This window comes from Odocoileus virginianus, chromosome 16 (genome assembly GCF_023699985.2).
Source record: "Odocoileus virginianus isolate 20LAN1187 ecotype Illinois chromosome 16, Ovbor_1.2, whole genome shotgun sequence".
Lineage (NCBI taxonomy): Eukaryota > Metazoa > Chordata > Mammalia > Artiodactyla > Cervidae > Odocoileus > Odocoileus virginianus.
This window is the reverse complement of record NC_069689.1, coordinates 58077227-58083581: the sequence shown is the minus strand read 5'-3', so window position 1 is coordinate 58083581 and position 6355 is coordinate 58077227.

Below are 6355 nucleotides of genomic sequence, written 5' to 3'. Positions count from 1 at the left end.
CACGGGAGCAACAGGGTGGCAACACAAGGCAAATCCAGTGATAGGTGTCATGCCATTCCTCCCTTAGCTACTGGCCTGTCCTGTCACATCTGGTTTCTTGTCCCTTAGGAGCAGTTTCCTTCCAGGAGGTCTCAGTGATTTTCAAGGGCCCTTTCCACTAACACCTTCGTATGCCCCTCATCTGAATCCTGGAAGGTGAAGCAGCCCATGCTGAAGCTGATCCTTGGTACTTCAACTATCTGAGTTACTATTCTACAGGAAGAGAATGACTTGCGGTATTTGGCTCAGGAGCAGAAGAGAAGGGGGCAGTGACCGTACTGAACACCCCAGGCTGTGGGGAAAGCCCTCAGCGAGATGGGAAAGCGGCCAGCTTCCCAGATTGAGTACCGGGTATCAAGTAGGTCACTGCTTCATGGAGGGTAAAATCTGCTCTAGAAGCATCTAACGTTTGCACACAGCTTTTACAGCTTGCTTGTAAAACATCACTGTCCCTAAATTAAAGACAGAAACATCAAATTTCTACTTCAGCAAGTTCTTGGGCTTCCCAGGTGGCACAGTGGTAAAGAACCTGCCTGCCAATGTATGAGACGCAGGTTCAATCCCTGGGTCAGGAAGATCCCGTGGAGAAGGGAATGGCAACCCACTCCAGTATTTTTGCTGGGAGAATCCCACGGACAGAGGACCGGGCAGACTACAGTCCGTGGGGTTGCAAATAGTCAGACACGACTGAGCGTCTGAGCACGCATACCTCGGCACTCCCTAGAGCTCCTCCCTTTCAGAGGCGGGGAATCTGAGGGGTACAGAGGGGAGAGACTGATCTCACATCAGTTTCTGGCAGTTCCAACAAGAGTCCAGTTTTCCTGAGTCCCAGGACAGGGCTTTTCCTCTATGCCATACTTCATCACTGGATTCCACAGAAGACAAATTGCATTTTTCCAGCACCAATAAATAGCCATGATATTTTTGCTCCTTTCCAAAATCCCTAAAATCTCATTCAGATTGCCTGTCCTTCAGTGAAGGAAAAGTAAAAATGATGAATCTGGTAAAGAAGAAGAGAGAGGAGGAAGAACTGGTGGAGACAAAGAGGCAATGGATCACTCTATCCCCGCAGAGCTGGTTATAACAGGGTGTAGAAGCACAGTGCAGCAGGGTAGAGTGGATGAGGTGTAATTCCTAAAGACTCCAGTACCTGAGCCCTTGCGCTTGCACTGCTGGGGGCACAGGTTCGATCCTTGGTTGGGGAACTAAGATCCCAGGATGCTGAGTGACACAGCCAAAAGATCTAAAAATAAATAATTAAAAAAAATCATATTCCTTGTTATTAATACAACACCACTGCCTCTCATTGTGCTCTTTGGAATAAACCAAGCTGTTAAATTCTTCTGAAAGCTAGCTATCACATCTCCCGCAACATTTCTGTTTCCAGAAAACTCCCTAAAAGCTTCTTACATTTTTTTTTTAAATTTATTTTTGGCTGCACTTGGATCTTGGTTGATGCGCACAGCCTTTCTCTAGTTTCAGCAAGTGTGTGTCTACCCTCCAGTTGTGGTTCACAAGATTCTCACTGTTGTGGCTTCTCTTGTTGCTGAGCACAGGCTCTAGGCGCCTAGTCTTCAGCGGTTGCGGCGCATGGGCTCTAGGCATGCGGGCTCAGCAGCGGTGCATGGGCTCGGATGCTCCATGGCACGTGGGATCTTCCTGGACCAAGGATCAAACCTGTGTCCCCTGCACTGGCAGGCAGGTTCTTATCCACTGTGCCACCAGAAGTCCCCTCTAAAAACTTCTATTCCCTCTGTGCTCCAAACATAAATTTAACAAAGTAGTACATTTAGGTCAAAAAATAAGCTGCTCACACTGGTACAATTTCAGGCAGTCATTTGTGTGAAAAAGGTCTATGGTGTGTGGATGAAAACAGGTTTGCTGCAAGCTAACAGTCTGAGGTAGCTGCTAGTTCAGACTTAGGTTTCCTTCATGGAGCCTGGGAACCAGTTCATAAAGTAAAAGGCACCCGCAACCATCACCTGTATGTGAAGTATTCTGTGAGGAAGGGTAAGGACAAGCCGGAGTCCAGCCAGAAACGGCGGGAGAGGATGTCTGTGAACCATGTTCTACAGTCATGAAGCACGGGGAGCCAAAATTCGGTCTGCAGTCTGGCTTAGTCACCAGAGCAGTCGGCCTGTGGAGGCAGCGGCAGGCCAACAAGTGGAGGGAAAGCCTGGGCACCCACCCTTCCATCAGGGCCAGAGCCTCCCTGGCATAGGGCATCTGTAAAGGGCATGGGGTCGGGAGACAGCGAGGAGGCTGCAGGTAAAAGGGGTCACCCGGCAGGAAAGGGGAAACGGTGCTGACAGTCGCTGAGACACAGATTTGCAGGGGAGATGGCAAAGCTAAGTGGGGACTTGTCCAGGGAACTGTACTATAGAAGCCCTCTGGCTGTATGTTAAGTATTCAAATCATCAATTTCTCCGAAGTGGGGAGAAAGAAAAGTGGATAATCATATTTTATAATAATTTTGCCCTGAAGAGCTAAACTTTGTTTTCGTTAGTAACTCATATAGCATTTTACATATACCAGGGTATATCTGCCTAATTTTCAAGCACATGGGATAAAAATAAATACGGCAGTGAAATCTTTTTTTTTTTTTTTTTTTAAGCAGGCAGCTCTCTCACTTGCTTCTTTGGTAAGTTCATCTCTTTATTTTGCAGCGGGTAGAGGTGGAGGGAGTGAAAGTGAAAAGTGTTAGTCGCTCAGTCGTGTCCAAATCTTTGTGACCCCATGGACTGAAGCCCGCCAGGCTCCTCTGTCCATGGGATTCTCCTGGCAAGAATACTGGAGTGGGCTGCCCTTCTTCAGGGGAATCTTCCCAACCCAGGGACTGAACCTGGGTCTCCTGCATTGCAGGCAGATTCTTTACCTGCTGAGCCACCAGGGAAGCCCACTTTGGCAGGAGAGTCGGGGAATACCTGACTCCTTAGGATGTGGTCTCACACCACCACTCAGGGCACCTTCCATCATCACTCACCCCAGTCCTGGCCCTGCTCTCCCTGCTCCACTGACCACAGCGGAAGCCGGCCGAGGAGAACAGGACTGTGATAAACTGCACCCACCCGGCCCAAACCTGACGGAAGCAGTTGGAAGAAATGGAATAACAAAGGTTGAAAGGATGGGCCAGCAAAATGTATTCTGTGGCTCTGAAGCACTGAATTTTTAGCCATTCTGAATACTATTGCTGCGTTTACAATAGGCCCTTGTGTTCTCTGTTTGTGAGCCGGGTCAGCTGGTGGCTGGCTGCATTTCTCTGGGCGCTACTGAAGGCAATAGTAAAACAAAACCAAGAACAGAATTCCCTAAAAAGTGCAGAGCAGTGGGAAGTCGCCCAGAACACTGTCAGGTTATCTTAGGAGTCCAAAAGTAGAACACCGAACGGTTCTTATTATTACTGAGGGGCTCACCTTTCCAGGGGGGTGGGGCGCGGGGGCACTCCAGGACCTCAGAGGCGAGGAGAGATGTGAGGCAGCTAGAACAGGTGCTCAGCAAAGCAACCCACTCTTAACAGCTATGATTATAATCGGTGCTTATCATTACTTTCAATCTAAATGTTTCGTCTTTGACACTGTTAGGGAATAGACATCTATCTCGGAAAGCAGTGACTGCTACATTACTGTGCCAAGACCTGCAGCTGAGACATCCAGGATTCTCAACAGTACTCCTGGTACTCACAGGAACGGGTTTCCCAGGTGGCTCAGTGAGTGGTAAGGAATCTATCTGGCTGCCAAGCAGAAGACATGGAGTTCTCAGTAATGGTGTGTGTGTGTGTACACACCCTTCAAGCAGAAGACATGGAGCTCTCAGTAATGGTGCGCGCGCGTGTGTGTGTGTGTGTGTGTGTGTGTGTACACACACCCTTCCCCATCACTCTGAATTAGAACATTAGGTCGCCTATTTTAAATAATAAAAATTAAAATTACACCTCTACTCCACAGGTAAGCCAACATAACAACCCAGATGGATTTAACAGTGACATATGCATGCATTTTTTTTGCTTGCATATGCAGTACATACTAAACAAAATGGGGTTTATCAGGAGAAAGGGCAAGACTATCAACATTTCTCTATGTGCCACTGCTTTGCTTAATTCACTATATTGCTTATCTCCCTAAATAAAAAGAGAAGAAAATGAACTAAAAATATATAACTTACTGCGAAGACCCAGAGGGATGGGATGGAGAGGGAGGCGGGAGGGGGGATCGGGATGGGGAACACATGTAAATCCGTGGCTGATTCATGTTAATGTATGGCAAAAACCACTACAATACTGTAAAGTAATTAGCCTCCAACTAATAAAAATAAATGGAAGAAAAAATAATAAAGATATATAATTTAATTTTTAATGATGCTTGGATATAAAAATCAGTTAGGAAAATTCCTGCAAATTTAACAACTAGCTCTTGTAAGCTGTTTGCCTTTTCTGTGTCCTACAGGGCTTACCTTAGATTTTCTAGAAATGACTTTTTGGAGCTTCCGGTTTGCATGAGTTCCTGTAGAAACAGTCTGTAACCCGCAGGGTCCTTGAATCTTTGATGACTAAGGCTCACTCTGCTCTCACTTGCAAGTCTACCCCCGAATTGACCCCTCAGGATGACGTGCACCAATGCCAGTAACGTGGGCGCTTGCTTAGGTAGTCTTTCCAGCACCAACCCTGCGGCCTCACTGAAACCACGGCCTGGAGTGACTCTAGTTAATGTCGAGAGCTACGCTGGTTGTCACTGCCCTGAACTTGAAACAGAGAACACCATACCACTTTGTTGTTTTTTTTTTAATTACTAAAAATGTTTTACCATACCACTTTGGATGTTCTATTTCACCTTCTTACATAAGCTATTTTTGACCTGCTTTTAAGAGTGACGTCACACACGTTCTCTATTATACGTCACCTTTCAAAGGAAGTTAGCAGGGGGATGATGAGGACCAGAGCTACTGTAGTGCTCTTCCACAGAGGAGGCATCTGCGGGTGAGCAAGGGAACAAATGCTGTGACATGTATTTGGAGTTCAAGTTTCATTTTTTTTAATAGTGAAAAAAAATATTGTAAAATGGGTATCACTTCCACTAAGGCTATTTGGATAAGATAAAATGCAAATGTTTTAAATCAAGGGATTGCCTATATCCTATAGTTGCAAATTTAATTTCTACTTGTTCCAAAAGTGACTTAAATTGTATTGTCATATCAAACTGGTGAGAACTTTTTTGAATAACTTTTTACTACTAATTTCAAATTTTACTTTAACAGCCTGTGCAGTTTCTATTAGCAGGACTTTACTAAAATTTTGGGCTTCCTAGGTGGCACTAATGGTAAAGAACCTTCCTGCCAACGCAGGAGACTTAAGAGACAAGGGTTTGATTCCTGGTTCAGGAAGATTCCCTGGAAAAGGGAATGGCATCCCACTCCAGTATTCTTGCCTGGAGAAAACCCATGGACAGAGGAGCCTAGTGGGTTACAGTCCACGGGGTCGCAAAGAGTCTGACATGACTGAAGCGACTTAGCACACACAGCATTAAGATTTACTTGTGACCTAGAATCTAATTTTAAAATTTGATTTCTACATAGAACACAATGTTTCACGTATACCTAGTGAATCCACCTTACATTCTAATGGGGGAAACAGATGAGCTCAGAAGGTTCCAGAAGTCATGAATCACATTTTCCTCCCTCTCAGAGTTCTGGAGACAGAGAGCTTGATGCTAACTTCATTTTCTTTTCTTTATTTTTTAAGTGGGTGTTCTGTGTTAAGCTACCTGGATTTTCTGTATTATTTTCTTTATTCTTGAAATTCAGATTTTTGTCTGACATATTCCTAGGAGTCTTCTTTTTCCCACAACCATGCCTATTACTAAGGGTGTCTTTTCACTACGAGGACTCAAGTCCACAGAAAACTTTGTATTATTTCTTTTGAGCATAGACACATATACACATGTACACTACACATTAGTATACACCATTTACACTGAATTGTGTTTACTGCACGTTTTCAATCTTTTCACTGAGGATTTTAACCTTTTTTCCTTTTGGTTCTACTAGAATTTTTTTGCTTTCTTTTCATTCACTGATTCAGGTTTCTTCAGTACTGAATCTGCTCTTCATTGCTTTGTTTTAAAATTCTGTGGCCATATTTTTAATTTCCATTAATTTTTCCTTGTCTCAGATCCTTTATTTTTGGTGACTGCTGGCTCTGGTTTTATCAATTTAGTAGTTTCCTAACCTTACTTGGGTAGTTCATTTTTCTAAGTTTTTTCTAGGTCAAACAGGCCTATTCACTCCTGACGGTCAAACTGGTCTTTTTCTTTTGAATTGTCTT